This window comes from Fukomys damarensis, unplaced genomic scaffold, assembly GCF_012274545.1.
Source record: "Fukomys damarensis isolate Sample0158 unplaced genomic scaffold, DMR_v1.0_HiC HiC_scaffold_18, whole genome shotgun sequence".
Classification (NCBI taxonomy): domain Eukaryota; kingdom Metazoa; phylum Chordata; class Mammalia; order Rodentia; family Bathyergidae; genus Fukomys; species Fukomys damarensis.
In genome coordinates this window covers 19,322,890-19,337,920 of record NW_022900930.1, presented here as the reverse complement: position 1 = coordinate 19,337,920, position 15,031 = coordinate 19,322,890, and the positions used below count along the sequence as shown (strand labels likewise).

Sequence of the window (15,031 nt, the reverse complement as noted above, 5' to 3'; positions counted from 1 at the left end):
CCCTGAGCTACATAGACTCTGTTTTAAAACAAACAACTAAATAAAATTAGAAAAAAGAAAAACCAGCACACATAAACCAATAACACTTCTATACATCAATTATGAACTCTGCAGGAAAGAACTTAGAAACCAATATCATTCACAATAGCATCAAGAAAAATTAAATATTCCGGAATTAACCTAGCCTGGGAGGGGAAAGACCTTTACATGAAAACTATAGTACTCTACAAAGGAGAATAAGCAGAACATCAGAAAATGGAAAGATATCTCCTATTAATTAAGCAGAACCAGTATTGTCAAATGTCCATACTTCCAAAACTGAGATGTAGATTTAATGCAAGCCCAGTCAAAATACCAAAATTTATTACTGAACTATAGAAAATAATCCTAAAATCCATATGGCCCCAGAAGAGTTCTACAATAGCAAAAGTAACACTGGGCAACAAGAGCAATGCAGACGTCATCAAAATCCTGGACTGCAGATTACACTACAAAGCCATGGAGATTAAAAACAGCATGGTACTGGACAAAAAGCAGACTCGTGGGTCAATGTAAAATGGTAGAGGATGCAAAGACAACTCCAGGCACCCTCAGCTACCTTATCTTTGATGGGGGGGTGGGCTTTGGAGGAAAGATAGCCCCTTTAATGAATGGTACTAGAAAAACTGGCTATTCACACGAAAAAGGTTGAATCGAGACCTTTGTCTCATCACATGGTAAGCTAAAATCAAAATGAATCAGATATAAGTATTAAACAGAAATAATCAATGTACTACAAGATAAAACTCTTGAGGATAAAAGCATAGGCAAAAAGTTTCTGAACCAAACCCACATTTAACAAGTGATAACGTCAAGAATCAACAAGTGGGACTATATCAAATTAAAAAGCAAATGAAGCAACCCACCAAGTGAATAGAAAACCTAAAAAATCAGGAATGTTATGTTTTTGCCTGCTACACATTGGACAGAGGATTGATTTTTAGAATATATAAAGAACTTAAAAAATACCTCACAAAGTAAAATACACAGTCCAAAAAAATGGACAACTGAAAGGAATAAACGATTCTCAAAAGATATGCAAATGGCCAATAAATACATGGAAAAATATTCAACATTTCTGGTCATTCGAGAAATGCAAATTAAAACAATACTGAGTGTGATAGCTAATTGTGTCGACTTGCGCAAGAAACACCCAACTAAATTGGATCAGCATAGTCCTAGGTGTGGCTGAGTTTATTTACCAAAGATTTGCTGGGATTTATTAGGAGTAAGTGACAACAAACAATGAGCTTGCCACCCGAATGAAATAAAAGGGAAATGAAGAAGGAAAAATCAATTCTTTTGCTTCATGGCGCCCAAATCTTCACCTTTACCTTGGACATCACCTCCTGGATTCCAGCTGAGACTCTGCAGCCTCAAGCACAGACCCTTCAGCCTCCTGGTTTGGACTTTCATGGGACACTACAGTGAGCACCATGCCTTCAATTGGACTTACAGATCTCCAGTGACACACAGACAGCCCTTTTCCACTTTTCCACACCTGACTCTGGGAGGTCATTTTAAGCCAATCTTGTAAATTCTTATATATTTGTATATCTTACAATAAATTTACTTTTCTAGTAAGCACTGATGGCTTCACTGAGATTTCATCTTACTCCAGAAAAAATAAAAATATAAATTCCATTCAACTCAGCTATTTTACTTTTAGGTATATTCCTGAAAGAGTTAAAGAGATCACATTACAGTGACACATGAGTATTTATGTTTATAGCAGCACAACTCATAAAAACTAAATATTGGACTGAGCTTATCCATCATCAACAGATGAATGGATAAAGAAAATGTAGTATTTATACACAATGGAGTATTACTCTGACATAAAGAATGATATATTTGAGCTATTTGTAGGAAAATAGATGCACCTTGAGACCAATCCGTTAAGTGAAATGAACCAGACACACAAGCTTAAATATCACATTTTTTATCTTGTATGAGAAATCCACATAAAAATAAAGAGCAAATTAAAAGATAAGAGTAAACCAGAAGATAGATCTTCTGAAAATGGGAAGTGGACCAAAAATGCATGAAGAAAGTAGAAAGGGGAGAGGAAGGGAATACAAAATACATTACCATCTGCTACATACACATACCAAGTCCCTGTGATGAATGTACTGCAAATATGTACTCATAAAACCAAAAAACTAAACAAAATATTTCATTACTATGTGTACCCAGACATAAAATTATCAAATATATGACAATTCTGCCATTTATCTCAGAGGATTTTTTAATCAACTAGAAATTTCAGCTTATATATAAATAAAATATATATATATAAATGATCAAATGTCAGTCTATTGTATTAATCATCTTAGTTACCCAAAGATTTAAAATTACATACTTAGGTACAGTATCACAGAGTCACATAGGCCTTTCAGTAATTATGAAAATGTTCTATGTCTAACACTGAGACCACTAGATACATGTGCCACTTAGATACTTGGAATGTGAATAGAAAAAATGAGCATTTTTAAATTATTCAATTTTTATTAACATAAATTTTAATTGGCTCATGTGTCCAGTAGTGCCAAATTGGAGAAAAATATCAAGAAAATGAAAAATTCTCTTAGAAATAAAGCTCTTTTCTATTTATTTAAATTCTTCACAAGCATCTATAACACTAATTTTGTCAGACAAATGTTTTACATTATCTATAACTTTAGTTTCCAATGATAAAGCACAAAGAAATTTTTTAAAAGTGCTATATGCTGGGGAGGTCACATAAGAGAAGTCTTCCCTGGTACTTATGAAGCTAGATTGATCTTTGTATAAAAGGGGTGTACCTCAGAGTGAAGGCCTTGGGTGCAAGCCCCAGCCCAACCCCACCCCACACATATACACATATACACACCTGAAAGGAGACTTAGGAGAGTAGGCAGGCATTCAAAACTCCAGCCATCAATCTTATAGAAGAAAGTCCTCATATGTTATAGCTTAGTATTTTGTTCTTCTAAATTCTCAGAAGCAAAAACTCTATATAGAAATGGAAAAGCCTCTCATTCTGAAATTATTCTCAAGTAATAGTCAGCAGATTCATTAACAACTAAATCCACCAGTTGTAATTGTGAGAATGAAGGCCTACATGCTTAAAATGTGTTTAAATGTCTTTTCTTCATTTTACTCGTAAGGTAAAGTGACTTCCACACACTTTGAACTCTAGCAGTTTGGTAGCATTTCAGGCTATGTGAACTTTGTTGCTTAAAATATAAAATGACCAACAGACCCATAGTAACATGAGAGAGAGAGAGAGATTTTTTAAGGCTATAGTGCTCTTTTCTGAAGAAAACAAATGCCTTACATTTGGCAAAAATAGTTACTAAAAAAAATGCAAAATTAACTAAAGAGTGCTCTTTTTAAAACTATAGATTTTATTTTCAATTACATGGAATACTTTTACATCACTGAACCATTTTCAGAAGATTTGCCCCTAATTATTCAAATATTTGCATAGGCTTTTGAGTTTAATGAGGAGCAATTCTACAGCCCACTAAGCAATGGCATCAGAGAGAATAAGGAGCCTCCTCGCACAGTAAGAAAAAATCACAGATGTTAATCCCAAAAGATTCTGGCATCAAAATAAAAATGAGCAATTATGAGATCATCTTAAAGCTCTTGATATACACATGCAATGTGCAGCTATGTATTTATCATCAAATAAAACAAAATAGTCTGGCAGTATCTCCTCTAAAAAGATCAAAGAACCACTTTGAACTTACTCTCCCAACATTCCTTGGAACTGTCTTACTCCCAGATTAAATGAATGATGTTTAATATGTGCCATGTAGTTCAGCTTTATTACTAAGAATTCATATAACAGGAACAATGCAAAGAAATCTCAATCCAGAAAAAGTTCTCATATCCATAAAATGAAATTAATAGTTTCCAGAAGCAAATCATCTCAGTATTATAATATTCTTTGAAGAATTAAGGTGCTTTCAGGTGATCTGCTTGGAGCTTCAGCTTAATGGGGCAGATCAAGCAAAAGAATAATGACTAGGTGGATGTTTTGTTGTTCTATTTTTAATGAATATGAGGCACTTGTATTCATTAAAATTAGAAAAAAAGATAAATAATGAATCACCTCAAATTACAGAATTTCTATATTTCTTAAAGAACTGACATAGTGTCTGCCAATAATAGCCACATGCAATATTTATGAAAGGTTGGCTTTCTGTAATGAGAAATTCAACAATTACCATGGTAATAACTTGGGCTGCAAGAATGAAATATGTGGTAATAAAAGTGTGACTCAAGCGGAGATGGCGTGTGAACCATCAGTGCTCCTGGACCCAGGGCTTCTCCCACAGGCTGCAGGACGAAGAGTACCTGCCTCCAAGTGACACTTGCCTTACAGAGAGCGATTCTCATTATTTTTTCTTACACTTTTCTCACAAGAATTTATTAACAATTTCTGAAACTCAAAGTTTACATTCTTCCCTGACCATCACCCTGGCACTTACTGATTTTGTTTCTCTTCTTGCTCCACTGTCTTTTACCGTGCTTTTCTCTGACTAATCATCTTTTGCATGAGCCATCTTTCAATGACTTTACTTTTCTTCCTTCTTTTAGCAGTAAAACTTCATGCAAATTATTTATAATAAAACTGAGTAAAAACTCAGCTTCTTCAAGGAGGCCCAGCGGCATTTTTAGTGTTCTTTTAATAATCATCTTTTTTTAAACATAAGATTCTTTTCTTATTTTCTTTGGAATCTTTAATCTTTAATGAAAAACATAACAGCACAGAACTCAAGTCCTAAAATGAAGTTAAAATGCTTGTAATGCTAGCTTCTTAATTAGCTGCCTTCTAATACCTTTAGGATTTTGACTTATGGTCTCTTATTCACACTTATTGGCAAAAGTTAAATTATATATCTAGTTATAAAAATTAATCAACAGCATTGACCTGGAGTGGTAGAAAGGTCAGATGATATGAGTAGAAATTATGAAGATGTTATTTTAGGATTTACCTAAATTGATTAGGTATAGACTTTTATAAATATTCTTAAATTCATCATGTTTTGTATCTTTAAATGTCAGTCTTTCACCCATATTAGAAAACAACATGAAAGAATAGCAAAATATAAATAAAAGAACAATTATGTGATATTATGGAGACCTGATATTTTAAGGCAAATATATTTAAAATATAGTTTTCTTATTTTGCTGCAAATTACTTCATTTACACCTCTAGTAATCACAGATATCAAGAAGCAAGTCACACTTTATCTTGCCTCGAGTTCTGTAGATAGGAATCAATAAGGCATTTGGAAAGGGATGACAATTTATCCTGCTATTGACTATAATATTTTACTGTGTATACTTGGGGCTGCTAAAGACATAAATGAATGCAGATTCGAAGCAAGCTGAACAAACAGTATTTATAAATGCATGCGACTTCATGCTGAAGCCGAGCAGTGAAAACAGTGGAAGAATTTGAGAAGTAAAGAGGTACAGGGGCCCAGAGGGAGGCTCGCCGTGTTCTGTACACAGGGACTCAGCTCTGTCCTGCTGCGTCCGTCCTCTGTCACCTCTGATTATTCCACCTGCCCCCTAGGAGTGGACCAAACTGGGGCTGCTGATCCTAATTTAGATTCTTTTCGGCCCCTCCTGTCTTCCCAAGTCTTATGTGCGAAAGTGAGTGTTCAAAACTTTTTACCAAAATAACCCTTGGATAGAGAGTGCAGATAGAAAGTATAAATGGCTGAGGTGTACCTAGGTAGTAGAATGTGTTTAGCATGAATTAAGTCCCGTGTTCAATCCCCAGCAACAACAGCATTAAAAAAGCGTAGATAATTCATAATAAAAAGTTTTTGGTTTCCATTATGCAGACTATTATACTAACTAAATATTTCTTCTTATTTTACCTTTTGATCTGGCTTTATTCTGTGAGTCATGCCATAAAAAATGTACAAGCATGTTGATGCTGCACTTTTTTTTTTTTTTTTCCAATATGGGGAATTGAACCCAGGGCTTTCCCGGTAAGCTGCATCCCCAGAGTGTTTTATTTTATTTTTGTGTTTGTTTGTTTTTAAAATGGAGTCTCACTGAGTCACTCAGCTGGCCATATTGGGCTGGAACTTGCAGCCCAGCCTCCTCACGCACCATCACTCCAGGTTTATATCAACTCTTTTTTTTTTCAAGTAGGAAAATTTATTGAGGAATTGGAATAGGGAATAATGGTAGTAAATAGGGTTAGCTCCTGAGAGATAGGAGGGGTCCCAAGTGGGTTGCCAATGAGTCCACTTTTCTGCGAAAGTTCTATAGAGCAAAATCATGAGGGGTGGGTAAAATGTGGGTCATATTATAAATTGATGTGTTTTCTTCTGTGCTGACTCCTTCGATGGCCCGTCCATGTCTGGCTGCCTATAATATTTCTACCTAATTTAGCCGTCTATAACATACCCGCCTCTGAAGAGCTATCCCTAACTGCATTTAAGGGAGAAGGGGCATAGCTTCTTCAAGTTGAGCAGGATCGATGTAGGGGAGACTGCAGTCCGGGATTCGCTCTAGAGAGCGAATCTAATGGGTGTTGGCTACAAGTCATGTTGTAGTTCAGTAGTTATGAACTCCTTTCACAAGGTGGATCTAGTGGATCCCAGTAAAAGGAGGCTGGCACATTTGATGTTGATTCCAAAAAGGCAGTAGAGTGGGGGATTTAGCTCAGTGGTTCTGCCACCTGCCTTGCAAGCACAAGAACCCAAGTTCGATCTCTGGAACCAAAAAGGCAGTAAATTCTTGAGCCGGCGTGGTGGTGCGTGCTGTAATCCTGGCAGCCTGAGAGGCAGAAGCAGGAAGATCACAAGTTTGAGTCCAGCCTGGATGGCTTAGTGACTTAGTGAAACCATCTCAAAATAAAAAGCAAAAAGGGCTCGGGATGTAGAGGATGTAGCTTAGTGTGAAGCCCTGGGTTCAATACTATAAAAGGAAGGATAATAAATTACTAATGTTCAAAAGAATGATACTGAAAAGTGCCTTTAAAAGAATAATACTGAAAAGCCCAAATCTACTGAGTAACAAGAATGGAACTAGAGCCTAAATTACTTAACTTCCAACACAGTAGTATTTCTGTCATGTTTTTCATCCCCACTGGAACCAGATTAACAGATGATCATTTAGAGGGTAACTCCATCTTCCTGAGGAGTACTAGCAATCTTGTAAGGGAGCTAGAGGAACTGCTACATCCACTTTTGTTTATCCACCATTCCTTCCTTTACAGGACAGGGTTTGTGCCTTCCAGAAGACCTACCATTCATGGTACCAGAGAACATAGACCAGGCACTCGCTAGACACCAAAGCTGTCTGCTCCTTGGAATTCTCAGTTTAAAAACTTGTGAGAAATAATTTTCTGCTGATTGTAATTGCCAGCGTCAGATATTATTGAATAACAGTACAAAGAGACGTATATTATACCCCAGTGCACTGCTTCATAAAATACATTGTATTAACCTATTAACTTTGTTAATTTTGCTTTCTGAAGAAATCATTGAAAATTCATTTTAGGAATCATGTCATCCTGGATATTACAGAAGATTAAATATTAGGTTGGGTAAATATCCAGAATTGATGTTTTTAGCTTTAATCATGAATACCTTTCCTCAGTTTAGGCAGATAAATGTTCGAGTTTTAAAATGTTTTAGATAAGAATTTACTTAATAATATTCCAACACATTTGATAAGTCCTCAAGCCTCATGATCCTTGACCTCTCTGTCTACACAAGATATATGAGCACACAAAGGCACGTCCACACACGCATACACACACACAGACACTAAGGCAAAACATATGTTCCCAATATAAATTAGAAATACATAGTTTTCTTACACTTCTCAAGAACGCTGAAATAAAATCTTTAGTACATGAAAAATAATGGGGAAAAGACTAATCAGTGTTCTGTGTTATGACACAAGCAATGATATAAGGTTCAAATTGTATTTGTATTTAGACTCAGTATCAAAAATAAGACGTTGGATGACTTGAAGAGACAGATGAGACATATAAAAGTCTGAATGCACAGAAACTCAAAGACACATTTGAGTTGATGAGTTGATAAGGTTGATAAAGAAGACAATTATATATTTGGAACACTGGAATAAAATGTCAAAGCAATCTTTTCTTTTAAACAGCCATACTTCTTCTTGGCCTGATGGTTTCCATTACATGCTTTCTTCAAGAGTCCAAGCAAGAACACATTTCTGATGTCTGAGTATAATTGTAAATAGTTCCTAAATAATGAAAACTGTCGTTTTCACTCTAGGAAAAATGACTCAAAGGACTTCAATCAAGTTGTAATTGAAAAGTCTGGGATTAATGACTTTTCTGCCCTCTTCTTGGTAGTATGTGCTTTTATGACTAGTGTACTTTAGGAGGCATTCGTGTGGGTATCAATAAGTGGTAAACTCTCAGTTCACGTAAGAGTCATGCATTGTTACACATCAAATAACAATTGGAAAGGGGTTCCCGACTGATTACATGTCCTAGATTCACCTATCTATCCAATACCTTCTTAGCTGATAACTTTTTTTCAAATACACAATGCTTTCTTCTTCTATGTACATGATACCTCATTACTATCTATAGTCATCATGCTGTGCAGGACTTCTTCAGAGCGTACATATCTTGTTTAATTGAAACTTTATACTTTTTAACCAACATTTCTTCATATATTTTCCCACAAACTCTAGAAACTGCCATCTTTCCCTATATAGGAGAATGTATCATAGTTGACTTTCTTATGTGTTTTTTCACTTAGTGTAATATACTCCAGTTTATTCCATAGTGTTCCCCATGACAAAATTTATTCTTCAAGAATTGATAGTGCTGAGAAGAGTGAAACATGCCTATAATCTCAGCACTCAGGAGGCTGAGGCAGGAGGATCTCCACAAGTTCAAGGTCAGAGTATGACTCTGACCAAAAAATAAAAAAATAAAACAAAAGAGAATGGATAGAATTCCAAATATTCTTCATCAGTTTATGCCTTGATGTACACCTAGGTTGATTCCATATCTTAGGTACTATGAATAATGCTGCAAAAAATAGGAATGTATATTTCTTCAATGTACTGACTTTTCATTTCTATTTTAATTTATTTCTCTTTAGTCAGAAATGGGATTACCAGATCTTGCGGTAGTTTTGCTTTTACTATTTTAAAAACTCCATACTATTTTTTATGATGGCTTTATTAACTTGTTTTTTGTGTGTTTGTTCTGTTTTTGTTTTTGTTTTTTGTGAGACATGGTCTTAGTGTAGTTAGGCTGGCCTTGAACTCATTATGTTGCCCAGGTAGGCCTTGAACTCATGGCAATCCTCCTGCCTCAGCCTCCCAAGTATGAGGATTACAGACATCCACCACCACACCTTTTTTATATTTCTATCAAAAGTGTAAAAATGTTCTTTTTCTTCATATTCTTGTTTAAATAAACACTTTATCTTTTGTCTTTTTGATATGGCCATTATAATATGTATGAAGAAATATCTCATTTTGGTTTTAATCTCCATTTCCCTGATGATTAACAATATTTGGTACTTTTTTCATATACTCTTTGGCCATTTATATGGCTTCTTTGGGGAAATGTTTACTTAGGCCCTTTGATCATTTCTAATATATTTTTATATTCTTAAGTTTCTTAAATTTGTTGTGCAATTTGGATATTCATTTTTATCAGATATATGGATTGCAATTACTTTTTTTACTTCCTATAGGTTGTCACTTCAGTCTATTAATTACTTCCTTTGTTGTGCAAAAGAATTTTAGTCTTATATAATCCCATTTGTATAGTTTTGCTTCTTTGCCAGTGTTTTCTGGATCATATCCAAAACATCATTGCCCAGACCTAAAAAAATAAAATCTTAAATTGTAGCATTTAAATATTTAATCCAATTTGAGAATGTATAATCGTATTTATTCATAGCCATTTTCATATGTATTAATATTAAACTCCAACTATATCTAAATGGTGTGTTTTGCACACACATGATTAGCTATTTTTTAATTAATTAATTTTATTGGTACATTTAAGGTATGCAATATATTGGCAAACATCATTAGAAATTTATACCTTTCCATAATCCATCTTGGTTCTTAGTTTCTCCCCATTCCCCTGCCCTCCCTTCAACTCCTCCATCCATCCCTATCTAAAAGACTTCATTTCCAATTTTTCTTCTTCTCATATTAATTCTATTCCCTTCTTTCTTTTCCCCTACCTCTCCCACTTTCCCTTCCTCTTTGCACCTTTTCTTCCCATTTCATATGATCTATTTTGCCTTTTAGCCCTTAATTACATTTTCAGTTTCTTACACTAGAAAAGCTATTTGGTATTTACACATACGTGACTTATTTATTTCACACAGGAGTATGGCCTCAGTATGAATTCATTTAGCTATAAATGTTTCTAGTTTCTCATTCTTTATGGATGAGTAGTACTCCATTTTTTAAACACACACACACACACACACACACATACATTTTCTTTATCCCTTCTCCAGTTGATTGGCAATAGGACTGCTTCTTAGTTTTAGCTATCACGAATTGTGTTGCTATGAACATCAGTACACATATATCACTGTGGTGTGATGCTTTTAATTCTTTGGGAAAGATATTCAGCAAGGGGATAGATGGATCAAATGGAACCTCTAATCCTAGTTCTTTGAGGTATCTCAATACTGATTTACATGTGGTTGCACCAGTCTACACTCCCACCGGTGGTGGAGCAGTGTTCCTCTTTCCCCCACAGTCCCGCTAGCATTTGTTATTGGTTGATTTCATGAAAGCAGCCATTCTTTCTGGGATAAGGGAATCTCAGTGTTGTTTTCATTTGCATCTCTTGAATGACCAGTGAGGTTGCACATTTTTCATATGTGTATTTGCTATTTCAACTTCTTTATCTGAGAAATGTCTGCTCATTTCAGATGCCCATTTTTTGATTGGGTCTTTAAATTTGGGAGATCTGATTTTTTAAAGTTCTTTCTGTATTCTAGATAGTAGACATTTTTCTGAGGAACATCTGGTGAAAATTTTTTCCCCACATTGTGGATTGTCTCTTCACACTATTAGTCATTTCTCCTGCTGTGCAGAAGCTTTTTAACAAGAAGACCCCCTACTTGTTCCTTGTTTGTGCTAGTTCTTGGGTAACTAAGTTTTTGCTCATGAAGTCTTTTCCTATACCAGTGTCTTCAAGGGTTCCACATAACAACAACATCATAATGAGGCCTATACTATTGCCTTCCTCACTAGTCACCTGTGATGATTTGAAAAAAATCATGAAAATATGAAAGAAAAAAATCTTGCTGTATCACTCAGGCAAATCCGTGTATAGCTATTATGGAAGATAACTGGAGTTAAAGAAAGTTATTCAACTGGAGTTAAAGAAAGTTATTCAACTGCTTCAAAATTGTCAGATGATAATTCTGCAATGAAAATACATAGCCTCTGAGGTGTCCTATATTTTATCCCATGAGAAAAAAATTCTTATCTCAGAGCACTAAATAAATTTTGCAACTTTTCCTTAAACTGCAAATTTTGACTTCTTTCAAATTTAGAAAACTCCACTTAAATCCATACACTTTCATTTTCTTATTCCTACTAAATCCATTTCAATATATTTCTCTGGTTTATTCCCTTCAATACAAATCTAAATATAATCACAAAGATATGCATTTTTATTTTGTGAAAGGAAAAAATTATAAATAACTTATGAACAATCAAATGAAATGATTTTAACACTTGATAAGTAAAAGATAAGTCAACTCTGGAGCAATTAATTTATTGAAATTAAAACTTGTAGGTTGACTTTTTTATCTCAGAATATTCAGTCCACCAATGAGCACTTCTTTTGGTTTGTAATAAATATCTCAATACTTTTTCTGTTGTATTAAGGAATGACATTACATCTGTCTGTTCTGACATTCTGGTCAGAAACTTAATTTTCTGGGATAGGAAATCTTTGTTTGCTTGGAGAAATCACTTTCAATAATACATTCAAGTCTCAAAATGCACACCTAACCCAGGTGAAAATTTCTAACAATACTGACATAATGATTTTCTTGGAACTGTCCAGTTTCAGATTAGTTTTTTATTTTATGAATAGAAGATATATTACCTATCATCCTTCTCCCTCTCTGTCGCCTTATTCCAGATGGAATGAAAAGACATAACTGATTCTGCATCATTTAACTTAACTTTTCTATCTATAATGGCAAAAAGGAAGATCTATATTTTTTAGCTTCTTGTGGCACTTAAACCAAAGTTAAATTAGGTAATAGCATTAGGTATTAATAATTGTAGTTGTTCAAAATTCTCCACAGGTAGCTTTTTAAATAAACAATGGTTTCAAGAATAGTTACAGGATGGTTTTAAAATAAAGTTACAGGAACTTATGTATCAAATAAATGTCATCTTTCCAGAAAATTACATTGGGTAAATAGCAACATTACTGTCATAATTAACTGTAACCTGTAGTAACAAAGAGAGGCTTGTATCAATTTAAAATCTAGTTCCATTACTTAAATAATCCAACCTACTGCAAGGTATCCAAGCATCCTGTGTCTCTGGTTAGGTATTTGCATGCAGCAAAGCGCACCACAACGGCTTCCCGTGGCACATCTCTGCTTAGTGCCCTTGTGCAAGCCCTCCCACCCTCAGTCTAGCCTGGCCCCAGGAGTCAGTCACACCAAGAGAATGCAACGGATGTGACATGATGCCAGCTCCAGGAGGAGGCATTAAAAAGGTTTTCAAGTTTTCATTTTTATGTTGTTGAAAGCAGATTACTGTGTTCTGAAAAGGCCTATTGAAGGACAAACTGCCATACAGGAAGGACATGTGCTACTCCAGCGATGACTAATAAGCACATGCATGAGGGAGGTCATGTTGGACGCTCTGGAGTAATCAAATGCACCTTCATTGGCATTATCCCAGGTCACACCCGCAGAACAGCATAGATTGCCAACCCACGGAGTCACTGGAAATAATTTTTTCTCATTGAGTTTATTGGTACATTTTAGATATACAGTACAGTTACATTCATCACTGGGCTCTTGTACCTTTACATGACAGATCTTAGTCTCATTTTTTACCCATACCTCTCCCCTCCCTTTACCTCATCCTCCCTTCCCTATTTACAAAAACTTTATTTCCATATTTTCATTTTCTCATATTTTTTTTCTTTTCCCTTATTTCCTTTCCCCTACCCTTCCCACTTCCCCTACACCTTTAGCCCTTTTCTTCCTATTATACATTGTCAATTATACCATTAGGATTTTATTTACAACTACAGTTTTTCACATCAGAGAAGCTATTCGGTATTTACACATGTGTGACTTATTTATTTCACTTAAGAGTATATCCTCAATATGCATCCAATTTCTTATGAGTGACTCTAATTTCTCATTCTTTATTGCTGAGCAGTACTCCAATTTATAGAAAAAAAGAACGAAAAAAAATCAGCCCCCCCAAATATAAAGACCCAAATCAAAAATGGGCATCTGATATGAGCAGACATTTCTCAGACAAAGAAGTAAAAGCATCAAGTAAATATATGAAAAAAATGTTCCACATCGCTGGTCATTCGAGAGATGCAGATGAAAACAGCACTGAGATTCCACCTCACCCCACAAAGAATGGCTGCTGTCAAGAAATCAAACAATAACAATTGTTGGCAGGGTTGTGGGGAGAAAGGAACCCTTCTTCATTGTTGGTGGGAGTGCAGACTGGTGCAACCATGTGGAAATCAATATGGAGATACCTCATAGAGCTGGGACTAGAGGTTCCATTTGACCCAGCCATCCCTCTGCTGGGTGTCTTTCCAAAAGAATTAAAAGAATCATATCACAGTGATATATGCACACCTGTGTTTATAGCGGCACAGTTTGTAATAGCTAAAACTTGGAAACAGCCCATTTGCCCATCAGTTGGAGACTGGATAAAGAAGATGTGGTTTTTCTATAAAATAAAAATTTGAAGTCTCTACATTTTGGAGGATTTTGTTAAAGAGTAAAACTTAATTGAAACTTTTTTTTTCACAGAATCAGCTGAGGCTTTATTTTGGAAAAGACACTTGAATTGGTTTTGGTGAAGGGCATGGGCAAGAAGGGGTACCTGAGGCAGTATTGCCCCCCACGGGTGGGCTGCAGGCTAGAGCTGTGCCTCAGGTGGGTCTCTCGTTCCCAGGGCTTCCATACACAGCTGTCTCCCCCGCAGGCTCTGCGGCAGCTGTGGGAGGGGCGCGGGCTGGGAGAGGCTGCTGAAGCCCACTCACTTGGGCAGACATCAGAGGTCTCAGGCGCCAGCTTCCGATCACGGGTCGCGATCTCCTTCACAAGCACGGCAGACTCTGTGGAGGTCCCCGTAGGGTGAGTTCACCATTTCTAAGTAACCACTGGTGGTGTTCGAGTGGATACTCCAGTTCTGCATCCCAGCCTGAAGCCGGTTCTCCTCGCCCTCCAGCAGCTTGCCGTAGGTGGCGATCTCAGTGCTCAGCGCCAGCTTGGCCTTCGTGAGCTCCTGCCACTCTCTTAACTGCCACGTCAGTTCTCGGCCTTCTACAGGGTGCCCTCCAGCCGGGCCAGCGCGGCGTGGGCATCCTCAGTGGCCAGCTCCCCAGAGGCTCAGCATCAGCGATGCAGCCTCCAGGGATGCTCTCCGGCTTTGGAAAGCCTCGATCTCTGCCTGTCTCATGGGACAAAATAGCACTCATCTAGCAGATTGTTCCTGAAGATTATATGAAAATGTATATACATATTTAGAACACTTTCTGGACCAAATAAGTCCTTAGTGGATGTAGGTCATAATTATTATTACCAGATAATTAACTGAAAGAGGACAACACTAATATGCACCTGCAAATTCTAGAAGTTTGTCTTCAACATCTGCACATTATTTTAATATAAAATAAGTATTTCATATTCAATAGTTGTAATTCAATAGGTATAGATTCAAATCAATACTTATAAAAACACAAACATCAGAAATTCAAAAT

The 15,031-nt window shown here is 36.0% G+C and overlaps 1 pseudogene; it reads left to right on the top strand.

Moving 5' to 3' along the window:
- The window catches only part of LOC104859256, a 68,197-nt pseudogene extending 53,444 nt beyond the window's left edge, over positions 1-14,753 (top strand).
- The last annotated feature ends 278 nt before the right edge of the window (positions 14,754-15,031 follow it).